The 14153-nt window shown below is 43.2% G+C and overlaps 1 pseudogene; it reads left to right on the top strand.

Moving 5' to 3' along the window:
* Positions 1 to 1948: 1948 nt before the first annotated feature.
* On the top strand, positions 1949 to 13758 carry LOC122686694 (annotated as a pseudogene).
* Positions 13759 to 14153: the final 395 nt, after the last annotated feature.

Here is a 14153-nt window from a genome sequence, read left to right as displayed (position 1 = left end):
CCTAAAGGAAATCAGTCCCTGAATATTCCTTGGAAGGACTGATCCTGAAGCTGAAACTCCAATACTTTGGCCACCTGATGCAAAGAACTGACTCACTGGAAAAGACCCTGATGCTGGGCAAGACTGAAGGCAGGAGGAGAAGGGGACGACAGAGGATGAGATGTTTGTATGGCATCACTGACTTGATGGACATGAGTTTGAGTATGCTCTGGGAGTTGGTGATGGACAGGAAAGCCTGGCGTGCTGCAGTCCATGGGGTCAGCAAGAGTCAGACACAACTGAGCAACTGAACTGAACTGAACTGAAAAGAAAAGAGTAGGGACATGCCTTCCATTTTCTCTTCCCTCCGTCCTGAAAGAAGACATCCTGGAGGTGCTGGAGCGGCCACCTTAACCCATGAGATAGGAGAAGCCAAGGTCCCTGACACTGTGCAGCCATCTTATCAGTCTTCTACCACTTAATGCACGGACTCTTATGTGACAGAGAAATGAACTTTTATCTTGCTTAAATCATTGCTATTTCTATCTTTACTACAGCAACCAAAACTGTACCCTCACCAACTCATAAGGGAAATGTTGAAAAGTGAAACCTGATATATATGGTGATAACTCAGTGGTGACCACCCCAATATAGCAAACAAGAAGGTGAATATTCGTGACCCCTTATGCCATGGTCTTTCAAATTCTTAAATAATATTCTTGTCGCCTCCTTTGATACAGTCTGCAAATCTACTACAGTGTTTTCCAAGGAGTATAATTGGCATTTTTGAGCTGAATAGCTCTACCTTCTCTGAGTTATGCCATGCATTCTGGGATATTTATCATCTCCAAAACCCACTTCTTGTTACCACAGTCTGAAAATAGTTGTTGGATATATTTGGTCCAATTTTCTATTTATCTCTAGTGGTGAAGTGAAAGTGTTACTCAGTCGTGTCAGACTCTTTGTGACCCCATGGACGGTAGCCCACCAGGCTCCTCTGTCCATGAAATTCTCCAGGCAAGAATACTGGCGGGGGTTGCCATTCCTTCTCCAGGCGATCTTTCCAACCCAGGAATCAAACACGGGTCTCCTCCACTGCAGGCAGACTCTGTACCGTCTGAGTCACCAGGGAAGCCCTATTAATAGTAGGGAAGTTCCAGTTACCCCAACTGGAATCAGTCTGGAACCACTTACTCTGCCTTTGCCAGAAATAATAAATCCCTCAGAATTTGGAAAGCATTTTACATCATCTTCTAGCTTCCAGAGCTGCTCTGGAGATGTCAGATGCCAATCTTTGCTGTGATGCCTTGTATCTTATTACAAGACATGGCCCTACTGTTGTGTGGTGGGTGTGGAGCCGAGGGAAGCTCGGGTGTAAATCAGAGAGACATGAGCAGCCACATGGGCAACAAATGGTATGAATCATTCCAAAGCTGGGCACCCTTAACTTTGAGCTACATACATATATTTGGCCCTCCCTAAGTGGGCGCACTTACAGACTAGGTAAGTACGAGCAGAAATTATGTTTTCCCCAGATCCTCTGCCTTACATGATCCTTGGTTAGAGGTAACCAAAAGAGGGCCTTCTAAGATACTCAGAAAGCAGGAGCAAAGCAGCGGCCAACACTCCCAGGTTATCACCGTAAAGTAAGGAGCAGTTTCCGAGAAGACCACGTGTCCTCAGCCTCCATGCTGCATCCAGCATGTTTTTCCAAACTGCTAGCCCTGCTCACCACCAGCAACCTCAGGCCCACCTCCAGACACTTGGCTGCAGACTCACAGGCATGGGAGTTGTCTGCAACAACTGCTTCCCACTCGGCTCTCCGTGAGAATCTTCCAATTCCTATCTGGCAGTCAGCCAGGCTTGGCTTCTCACCTGTCACGGCTCCTCCAACCTGTCCAAGTTGTCTACCAATGCTTCAGGCTGACTCGTGTAATCACTCTTTCTCTGACAGTACCTACAGCCACCGATGAAGGTGAGTATGTACTGCGGGAAGGGAAAATCCCAGAATTTTCAGGCAATACTTCTAGCTCTGAATTGACACTAATTCCTAGAGATCCAAAGTGCTATTGTGTTCCCTCGTAAAAGCAGTCTTATTGAAGTGTACTTCCTCAACTGAACCTGGACTGGTACACTAGTGGGAAGGTGAGAAGTCGTGCATAACTCTGTTGGGTGAAGAAGGGGTGGACTGTGGCAGAAACTGCTAGCTGTCCCCTAATATCCATCTTCCTTTTGCTTCTTTAGTCAAAGAACTCTCACGGTTTTAGCTGGGCACATGGCCTTCAGGGAAGAACTACATTTGCCAACCTCCATCACAGCAAGAGGTCTTCCCCGGTGGCTCAGTGGTAAAGAATCTGCCTGCCAATGCAGGAGATGCAGGTTTGCACCCTGGGTGAGGAAGATCCCCTCGAGCAGGAAATGACACCCACTCCAGTATTCTTCCCTGGGAAATCCCATGGACAGAGGAACCTGGCAGGCTACAGGCCATGGGGCCACAAAGAGTTGAATGCAACTTAGCAACTGAGCCAAGCAACCACAATCACAGCAAGAGTGGCCAGCTTATTAAGTTTTGGCCAAGGGGATGTAAGCAGAAGGGTTGTGGGCAACCTCTGGGTTGTGTCCATAAAGGAAAGGGACATGCCTTCCACTCTCCCTTCTCCTCTTCCCAGTTTGCCAGATGGCAGGCATAAGGGTGGGGGTGAACCTGTCCTCTTAAATGCTAAGAAGGAAGTCAGGTATTGAGGAAGACAAAACTATATCCAAGGAGCTCCCTAGGTACTGACCCTGAAGCTGCCATGTCAGCCATGGAATGTTTGCTCAGATTTTTATGCAAAGGAGAAAAACACTGTATCCTATTTAAGTTACTGTATTTTGTTTTGCCTTTGTTACAGTAGCCAAATGTGCACCCTAATAGAACACAACTCATGTCCTGGCCCTCTCCATTAAAAGTATATACTCAGCAACAACAACAAAAAAAAAATTAAAAAATGAAGCACAAGACCTAAGTAGACATTTATGCAGAGAAGACATACAGATGGCCAACAGGCACACGAAAAGATGCTCATCACTGATACTTAGTAGAGAAATGCAAATAAAACTACAATGAGATATACTGGTCAGAATGGCCACTGTCAAAGAAGCAAGTAATAAATGCTGGAGAGGGTGTGGAGAAAAGGGAAGCCCCTACCCACCACACACACTGTTGGTGGAATGTAAGCTGGTGCAGCCACTATGGGGAACAGAATGGAGGTGCCTTAAAACACTCAGACTACAGCCGCCATGCGATCCAGCAGTGCCACTTCTGGGTATATATTCAAAGGAAATGAAAACAGAAAACTGAAGAGAGATCTGCACTCCCATGTTCATTGAAGCATTATTCACAACAGCCAAGATGCAGAAACAACCTAAGTGTCTATCAACAAAGGAATGGATAAAGATATGGTATATAAAGAGAAATAACCCCACACAGAGAAGGACAAATACAATATGGTATCACTTCTATGTGGAATCTAAAAAATAAGAAAATATGTCAAAGTCATAGAAACAGAGTAGAAACGTATTTGCCAGGGACTAGGGCATGGGAGGAAATAGTAAGAGACTGGTAACAGGGTGCAAACTTTTCAGCAATAAGATGAGAATCTAATGTAAAACATGGTGACTATAGTTGATAACACGGTAGTCAATAACATCATGTAATTGAAATTTGCTAAGAGAATACAATTTAATTGTTCTTACCACACAAAAAAGTTATATATATATATATATATATATATATATATATATATGAGGTAATGGATGTGTTAATTACCTAGATGGGCAGAAATCCTTTCACAATATATGTGAAAGTGTTCATCTCACAGTCATGCCTAACTCTTTGCAACCCCACAGACTATAGCCCACCAGGCTCCTCTGTCCATGGGATTCTCCAGGCAAAAATACTGGAGTGTTACCATTTCCTTCACCAGGGGATCTTCCTGACACAGGGATAGAACTTCACCATCGAGATGACCTTCAATCCTTAGGCAATATAGAAAGGACAAAGAATTCTCAACTCTAGTTAAAACTTTTAGAAACTCTTGCACTTGCTTGGCCTCAACTGTTTTGACCTTTTGTCTTAATGACAATGAAGTCAGTCCCATAGACAGGACTGACTCTGAACCTAGGGCATCGTATCTACCTAGGACTGTTGCCCCAAAGTTAGACTCTGCCTTATTATAGGCTGATATAGCCAAATATTGCAAATGACTCATATGATACTCAGTTTTGAAATTTTTAAAAATGATGCTAAAGTATATTCAACATAAAATTAACCATTTTAACCATTTTTAAGTGGACAGTTCAGTGGCATGAAGTACAATGACACTGTTACAACCATTACCACCTTCTATCTTTAGAATAGCTTTCATTTTGAAAAACTGAAACTTTGTACCAATTAAAAACCAATTCCTCACCTCCCCCTCCCCCACCAGCCCTGGGCACCCCCCATTCTACTCTGTCCCTATGAATTTGACTACTCTACGTATCTCGTGTAAGTGGAATCAATACACAGTTGTATCAACCAGATGCAAGTATCTTTTCCAAAATATCCTTCAGAACAACCCTATTCACTCTTTAAAACTGAGGCTTCATCTTCTGAAAGAGACATCCAAAAAAGATTGCCCATGATGGCAATGGAAAGAACATTACAGGCACTATTAATAACTAACATAGCAGTTAAACTCTGCAGCCTCTATCCTTGCATCTTTGTTTCTTAAGTGAGGAGAAATAAGTCCCATCTTGAATCAACAAGACTGTTCCTGTCAGAGACCTCACACTGAAAGTTCTTAGGAATCTCCCAGAAGCAGAAAACAGCCTCCACTGAAGACTATCAACAAACAAATGACTGTGTAAAAGAGACAGCCCCAGACATGAAAAGTTAGGGAACTGGTGCTATACACTGTCACACTTCAATCTGTATGCAAGTTTCCTTAATTTTCCTAAATATTTTCCTTCACCTTTGTTGGCTTAAGGTTCTAAATTGTTGGCAAACAGCTCATTATCTGTAAGCAATGGTTTGCTAAAGCCAGATAGAACCAGCTTAAGAAAATCAATTGTGAAACTGTCAGGAATCTTGCCAGACTGATGTTAAATTCCTGATAGCCTGAGATCAGGCTGTGAAAATATTAATACAATGGAAATCAGAAAACACTACAAACCATGGCCCCAGTCACTCCCACTCTCCCAGAGAATCTCCTGTTAAACATTTACTAACACACCACTGCCTCAGTTCAGTTCAGTTACTCAGTCATGTCCCACTCTTTTTGACCCCAAGGACTGCAGCATGCCAGGCTTCCCTGTCCATCACCAACTCCTGGTGCTTACTCAAACACATGTCCATCGAGTCGGTGATGCCATCCAACCATCTCAACCTCTGTCGTCTCCTACTCCTCCCACCTTCAATCTTTCCCAGCATCAAGGTCTTTTCAAATGAGTCAGTTCTTTGCAGCAGGTGGCCAAAGTATTGGAGTTTCAGCTTCAGCAGCAGTCCTTCCAATGGAGATTCAGGACTGATTTCCTAAAACAAAACAAAACAAAAACAAAACAAAACAAAAAAAAGGACTGATTTCCTTTAGGATGGACTGGCTGGATCTCTTTGCTGTTCAAGGGACTCTCAAGAGTCTTCTCCAACACCACAGTTCAAAAGCATCAATTCTTCGGCACTTAGCTTTCTTCACCATCCAACTCTCACATCCATACATGACTACTGGAAAAACCATAGCTTTGACTAGATGGACCTTTGTTGGCAAAGTAATGTCTCTGCTTTTTAACACACTGTCTAGGTTGGTCATAACTTTTCTTCCAAGGAGGAAGCATCCTTTAATTTCATGGCTGCAGTCACTATCTGCAGTGATTTTGGAGTCCAAAAAACTCTTATCATATTATGCTAGAAAGGGAGATTCCTGAATCCACTTGTGGACCTTTAAGAGGTGCTAGTCTTAATAACTAAAATTTCATGGTGGTTTAGTTACTAAGTCGTGTCCTACTCTTTGCACTCTCATGGACTGTAGCCCACCAGCTACTCTGTCAATGGAATTTCCCAGGCAAGAATACTGGAGTGAGTTGCCATTTCCTTCTCCAGGGGATCTTCCTGACCCAGGGATTGAACCCGAGTCTCCTGAATTGGTAGGAGGATTCTTTACTGCTGAGCCACCAGGGAAGGCCCAAACTTTCATTGTAATGGGATTTTTACAAACAAGCAGCTTGTGGGTCAGATTTCTGTTTTTCAGTGTGATCTGGCTATCATCCATCTGTATATTGGGCCTCTCACTTCTCAACTTTTTCACTTTCTCTTCAAATCTTCTCATTTCTCCTTATTCCTCCTTAATATTTGTCTTTTCTCAGAACTCAATAAAGACTGGAAAAGAGGAATGTGAAATGTGATCAAGGTTCAATGTGTAACAAAACATTTTCTTCATTCACATCAAGCTCTCAATAATTCTTGTCTTAAATAAAGGATGCAGAATTGGGGAAATTTTGTGATCCAGAATGTGCAGTAAAGTTTGTTCTCATGTTTTTGTTGCTGTTCAGTCACTTAGTCATGTCTGACTCCTTGCCACGCTATGGACTGCAGCATGATAGGCTTCGTTGTCCTTATTATCTCCCAGAGTTTGCTCAAACTCATGTCCATTGAGTCAGTGATGCCATCCAACCATCTTATCCTCTGTCACCCCCTTCTCCTCATGCCCTCAATCTGTCCCAGCATCAGGGTCTTTTTCAATGAGTCAGTTCTTTGCATCAGGTGGCCAAAGTATTGGAGCTTCAGCTTTAGTATTAGTCCTTCCAATGAATATTCAGGGTTGATTTCCTTTAGGATGGACTGGTTTGATCTCCCTGCTGTCCAAGGGACTCTCAAGACTCATCTCCAGCACCACAGTGCGAAAGCATCAATTCTTTGGCGCTCAGCCTTCTTTATGGTCATGTACATGACTGCTGGAAAAACCATAGCTATTCGGACATTTGCTAGCAAAGTGATATCTCTGATTTTCAATACACTGTCGAGGTTTGTCAGTGTTTCTTCCAAGGAGCAAGCATCTTTTAATTTCATGGCTGCAGTCACAGTGATTTTGGAGCCCAAGAAAATAAAGTCTCTCACTGATTCCATTTTTTTTCCCCATCTATTTGCCATGAAGTGATGGGGTCAGATGCCATGATCTTAGTTTTTTGAATGTTGAGTTTTAAGCCAGCTTTTTTACTCTCCTCTTTCACCTTCATCAAGAAGCTCTTTAGTTCCTCTTACTTTCTGCCATTAGGGTGGTGTCATCTGCATATCTGAGGTTACTGATATTTCTCCCGGCAATCTTGATTCCAGCTTGAGATTCATCCAGTCTGGCATTTTGCATGATGTACTCTGCCTAGTAGTTAAATAAGCAGGGTGACAATATACAGCCTTGACGTACTCCTTTCCTGATTTTGAACCAGTCTGTTGTTCCGTGTCCAGTTCTGTTGCTTCTTGACCTGCATACAGGTTTCTCAGAGGCAGGTGAGGTGGTCTGGTATTCCCATCTCTTTAAGAATTATCCACAGTTGTTGTGATCCACAAAGTCAAAGGCTTTAGTGTAGTCAATGAAGCAGAAATAGATGTTTTTCTGGAATTCCCTTGCTTTTTCTATGATCAAGGATTTTTCTATGACCCAATGGATCATGAGATTTATTCTCATCAACAAATAATAAAAAATAAAATTAAAAAATTTATTTAAATAAATGAAGTAAGAAATAGATGGTGTATATTCAGGTGTATATTCAGGGGTTCTCTCTCCCTTACACACCTTAGGAGACTGGCACATCACTTTCTGAGCTCTTTTGTTTTACATCTAGCTCGTGGTTTCTCTACTATGAATTCAGTCACTGTCACTGGACCAAAGGGGTTTCCCTGATAGCTCAGTTGGTAAAGAGTCCGCCTCCAATGCAGGAGACCCTGGTTCGATTCGTGGTTGGGAAGATCCGCTGGAGAAAGGATAAGCTACCCAATCCTGTATTCGTGGGCTTCCCTTGTGGCTCAGCTGGTAAAGAATCCACCCGAAATGCAGGAAACATGGGTTTGATCCCTGGGTTGGGAAGATCTCCTGGAAAAGGGAAAGGCTACCCATTCCAGTATTCTGGCCCGGAGAATTCCATGGACTATATAGTCCATGGGGTTGCAAAGAGTCGGACACAACTGAGTGACTTTCACTCGCTGGACCAAAGCTGACAAGTGACTTGAGGTGGAGAACACTTACTTCCCATGAAAATTTTGGGCTGAAAACTAGCTCTTAATTCCTTTTACACCTTGTTCGGCTCCAAAGCAGAATATTTCTCAGTGGAGGTAGATGGGAAATGCAGACCATTTCTCAACCTTGCCTGTAGAAGGCAGGCATCACTGCTTGTCAGCACAAGCCTGCACAACTCAGCACCAGCCTAGGCGTTTAGTTTCTGTCATCAAAAACTAACATTCCCACAACTGGGAGTGATCCCAATTGTCCGTTTCTAGGCACAAGTTGCCCTCACTCTAAGCATGTAAATGTATCAATCTGCTGGATTTAAATTACAACAGAAACGCTTTTTTCATGTCTACGTTATAAAGAAATGGACATTTTTTTTTTCTTAAATGTATATTTTCATTTTTTTACACTGAAATAACTCATCTATTTGGAGTATATTTTAATGAAAATTAAAGGGAATGTAGGGCTTCCCAGGTGACTCAGTGGTAAAGAATCTACCTGCCAATACAGGAGATACAAGAGACATAGGTTCAATTCCTGGGTCAGGAAGAACTCCTGAAGTAGGAAATGGCAACCCATTCCAGTATTATTACCTGAAAAATTCCATGGACAGAAAAGTCTGGCGGGCTACAGTCCATGAGGTTGCAAAGGATCAGACACAACTGAGCAACTGAGCACACACACATATACCTGTAAAGGGAACGCAAATCCAAATACATATATTTTTCCAAATGGCTCTCCAGTCATGTTAACACCATTTTGAACTTTTTAAGTTAATCTCTTTCCTCAATGATATAAGATGCTACCTTTCTCAAATGCTAAATTTCCATAGGTACTTGAAACTATTTCCACTGGTTTGTCTATCTAGGCAGGCATCAACACCCACACATGTGAATTATAGGGTCTTCATAATACTTTTTAATATGGAGTAAAGGTAGCCCCTTCTCATTGCTCTTCCTTCTGAAGACTTTGAAAGGTGTGTGAGTGTGTGTGTGGGTGCATGCTAAGTTACTTCAGTTCTGTCCAACTCTTTGCAACCCTATGGACAGTAGCTCTGTCAGACTCCTCTGTCCATGGGATTCTCCAGGCAAGAACAGTGGAGTGGGTTACCATGCCCTCCTCCAGGGGATCTTCCTAACCCAGGGATTGAACCTGTGTCTCCTGCGACTCCTGCAATGCAGACAGATTCTTCACCACTGAGCCACCAGGGAAGCCCCTTTCATAGGTACTCCTAAGCAGGAATGATACAAATAAATTCCTTATTTATTTTTCCGTTTGAAGTTTAGGATCCAGTGCCAGGAAAATTTTTGCCAGTATCTTTTTGGGGAATTACGTTAAATTTATATACTAACCTCAGGAGGTTTGACTTACTTATGATGTTAAATGGTCCTATCTAAGAACAAGGAATGTGTTTTTTATTTTTGCTGAACCCTACTTTTGTGATCGTTCAAGATGGCTTCAAAACCTTTCTCATATAGGCTTTGTGCATAATCTTTCAAAGCACAGTGACCCCGTTCTGTGTGACTAGGTCGGTTGACTACGACGAATCATATCAGCAGCTGGTCTCTATGAGGACAGGTGAGGAAGTGGACTGACTGACAGGGAAAAAGAAGAGCAAACGTCCTCTATGTCCTACTCTCCCTGATCTTAGTTCCATGACCCCCACCCCCCCGAAGATCTGTGTATGTGCACATCGCTGGCTATGCCATTATGCAGCACTCATTCAAACGCTGTCTTTAGTAAGCTTTACTGGACAATGTGGCTGAGCAGAAAGCGCAACGGGAAACAGACGTGAGTGAAATTTTGGATTTATTGTATAACAGAGCTTTGGAGTTGGACCATTTTATACCCCATTCAGAGACTTCTGAAGAATACTTCTTCTGCCCAATGAGCTGATTCCAGCAAGAATCAAAGGAGGAATACCAAGCATCAGGAAAGTGGTTTCCCAAAGGTGAAAGCAGGACTTCTCAGATACTGTCAGCTGTCTCTCTGTGAGAGACAGCTGAACTCCAGGTTAACTCCAGGCCTGCTTTACAACCTAACAGCATAACAGAGTATATAAAATAAGGAAATATAGGAGGAAAGGGAAAGCCAATTTCTTTCCTCTAATCCTCCAGCTCCTCTTTAGCTCAGAGAACAAAAGGGTTTACTCCGTGGGACCAAAAGCAACCTTGTGTTAATGTGTTCAGCCCTCTCTGTCGGTGCCATCATCTTAGCTGCCATGGGTCCCCTGAGTTTCCCACAGGTTGACAAAATAAAAGGCCTCTCTTCCCTAAGGTTTCCCTTGCTTTGAATCTTTCCTAATAGCCTTATTCCATCTTAAAACATACCAGAACATCCATAAAATGGGGAACTCTGTACCTGTAAAAAGGAATGCAGAGGACTCCCCAGGGGTCCAGTGGCTAAGAATTTGCCTGACAGTGCAGGAGACATGCGTTCGATCCCTGTTGGGGAAGATTCCACATATTGTGGGGCAACAAGGCCCACGCACCACAACTACTCTACGCGCCCTAGAACCCATGCTCCACAACAAGAGAAGCCACTGCAGTGAGGAGCCCACACACTACAGTGAAGAATGGCCCCTACTCGGTGCAACAAGAGAAAGCGTGCGCACAGCAACTAACACCCAACACAGCCAAAAATAAATAAAAATTTTTAAAGAAAATCTCTATATACAACAGGAGAACAATTGCCAGGATAGATCGTTAAGAGAGAAAAATCCAGGTAGATAAACTGTGTACAATTTGTTAGCATTTATCTAAGAAAAACAACTGCATATATAGATACATGTGTGTGTGCACGCTCAGTCATGTCCGACTCTTTGCGACCCCATGGACTGTAGCCTGCCAGGCTCCCCTGTCCATTGGATTTTCCAGGCAAGAATCCTGGAGTGGGTTGCCACTTCCTGCTCCAGGGGATCTTCCCGACCCAGGGATCGAACCCGAGTAGCCTACACTGGCAGGCAGATTCTTTTCCACTGAGCCACCTGGGAAGCCCAGATATACAGACACAGGTAACATTTACATGAGAAACAAACAATGGAGACAGCCCACCACCCCTGTCCCTGCTCCCACCAGCCTGGTCGGCGCATGCCTGGAGATCCTGTGGGCTCACTGCACCACGTGTGGCGTCCCGATTCGCTGTGGTTGTGATGACTGTTCCTCTGGTCGGTGTGTGACGGGTAGGAAGACCGCACACGAAGGTGCGGATGCATTGCATCCTCAGAATGTCAATGGCTACACCAGCTGCTGCTTTGGGTTCCCTGGTTGGCAGTAGCTGAGCAACCGTTTGGAAAGCAGCTAATCTGAGCAACGAAATATCCTTAATTGTAGGTTTGTTAACGATGGTGAGATCTTTCTCCACAAGGAAATAAAACACTATTTTAAATTTGATCACCAGACCAAAGCAGATGGTGAGATAATCCTTTGTCTTTATGGCAAAGGAGGAACTGAGCAGACAATTTGTATGTTAAATGGGTTGTACACATTTATTTTTTTGGATACTACCAATAAGAAAGTGTTGCTAGGCAGAGAGACACCTGTGCAGTCAGATCTTTCTTTACAGCCACAATAGAAGATGGATTTGGGGCTGTGTGTTCAGAAGCTAAAGGTCTTGTTAGTTTGAAGCACTCTACAACTCCTTTTTCAAAGTGGAGCCTTTTTTTCCCAGCACACAATACAGTTTTGGATTTAAAGCCAAATGGCAAAGTAGCATCAGTAGAGATGAACTTCGTCCTGCCCTCTATAACAGATTTTGAAATAGAAATTATGAAGAGAGGTGAGGTGAACTGGAAACAGCTAGGGTGGACAACTCTTTCAAGGACTTTTGCAATAAAGGAGAGTGAGAAACAGAACAGAAATATTACAACAGGTATGGATATGCATATACTATGAATGAAGAGAGGGGGAAAACTGATGACGAAAAAGACAGGAAACAGTGCTGACAACTGAAACTCAAACAGTGTATACCTGCTATGATTCCACTGGAATACAGTAATTAATGCTTGTCTAGGGAAATGAATTTATTCACGTTATTTTTTTCTATTTCATATACAGGCATACTTCTGGATCCTTTGTGACAACGCTACTAAGAAACATTTGATGACAGACAGAAGGGTTGGATGCTTTTAATCAGGAGACTTGCATTCCAAATTCTCTGCTGCTGCTGCCCTGCTGCAGCAGCTAAAATGTGCCCAGTAGAATATGCGCCAGACATCTGCAACTTGCCTGGAAGACAGTCTCAATTTACTGGCTGCTAAAAGGTGGCAAATCATATGAGAGGAAACATCATGAAGTCCTTTTTAACTCTGAGTAGGGCATTCGGGTCCTGGACAAAGTCCTGTTTGACCTGGAAACTTATGACATTACAGCAGTCCATACTTCCGTATATATGAACTGAGATATTGAACCTCCAAGTACCTTTGGAAGAGCACAGTTGCCATGGTGATCTCTGGAGAAGGTTCAGACAGACTTATACAGGAATACGTATATTTTCAAAAACAATTTCTGCTAAAGAAAGCCAAAAAACAGAGTAAGAGATGTCTGAAGGAACTCTGTCTGTCTGGTGTTCTACACACAGATCAAACTACTGCTGCCCACTTGCCTTGAACTGAAGACCCCATTCCTGGATCACTGACTTCCTTCCTATCAGTTGTCTCTGCAGCCAGAAATGAGAATACCAAAGAACGAGATAGAAAATACTTCCTGAGAGGGACATTTAAGGACTCTAGCCTGATATATAAAGAGATTCCCTAGTGACCAAAATCAGCCTTCAGCAATGGGACATCCTCAGTGAAGAATTTCTGGTTTGGGGGCGTCCCTGGTGGTTCAGTGGTTATGAATCTTTATGCCAATATGGGGAACACAGATTTGATCCCTGCTCTGGGGAGATCCCGCAAGCCTCTGAGCAGCTAAGCCCATGCGTCACAACTGCTGGGCCCATATGCGCTGCAACTGCTGAAACCCAAGCACCTCGAGCCTGCGCTCTGCAGCCTGAGGGGCGACCACAACGAGAAGCCCGAGCACCACCGCGAAGAGTAGCTCCTGCTCGCTGCAACTAGAGAAAGCCCGTGCACAGCAACGAAGACCCAGTACAGCCAAAGAGATAGATAAATACAATCTTAAAAAAAAATTCTTGTAGTTAGCCTCCAACTAATAAAAATAAATGGAAAAAAATTTAAAAAAATAATAATAATAAAAATTCTGGTCTAGGTTTTTACAGAAATACACTGAACATCAGGTTGATGATGCAGTGGATGGTTACTGCAGGACAAATGTGTCCCTTCAGTCCTCCTAAGACTAAAGACAGCCATTGCTACCCTCAAATCACTGGATGCCACTACCCAGGCCAGGCTGAGAGGCTGATCAATTCCTGGATGCCAAAGCAGATCAATGCCACTGACCTTTCTGCCTGCACCTTGACCTACTCACAAGTCAGCTGACAAAGCTTAGGTGCTCTCTAAGCTGTAGACTGTCAGTGTTTCTTCTACTTGTGAAGGGTGGCGGGACTGGGGGCAGGGTGAAGGTGTAGTAGCGAGGGTCAACCTCCCAGACTTACTTGTACATAAAATAAATGAAAGTCTGGGACTTCCCTGGTGGTCTAGCGTGGCTAAGACTTTGCGCTGTCAATGCAGGGGGCCAGTGTTTGATCCCTGGTTGGGGAACTGGATCCCACATGCCACAACTAAGATCAAAGATCCCATGTGCTGCAGTTAAGACCTGGCACAGCCAAGTAAATAAATATTTTTTAAAATGAAAGTCTCATATCTTAAAAAAAAAAAAAAAGGAAAAATTCAGAAGAAATGGTTACCAGTGGTGTGGAAGAAGAATTAGGATGGAGGAAACAGAGACAGAAGCCGGACACATTTTGCATACTTGACTCTGAAACTATGTAAATATTCTACATAGATCTAAAACAAAGTCAAATTTTAGAACTCTC

This window comes from Cervus elaphus, chromosome 30 (genome assembly GCF_910594005.1).
Source record: "Cervus elaphus chromosome 30, mCerEla1.1, whole genome shotgun sequence".
NCBI lineage: Eukaryota > Metazoa > Chordata > Mammalia > Artiodactyla > Cervidae > Cervus > Cervus elaphus.
Note: the sequence above shows the minus strand (reverse complement) of the source record. Positions and strands in the feature narration are given on the sequence as shown.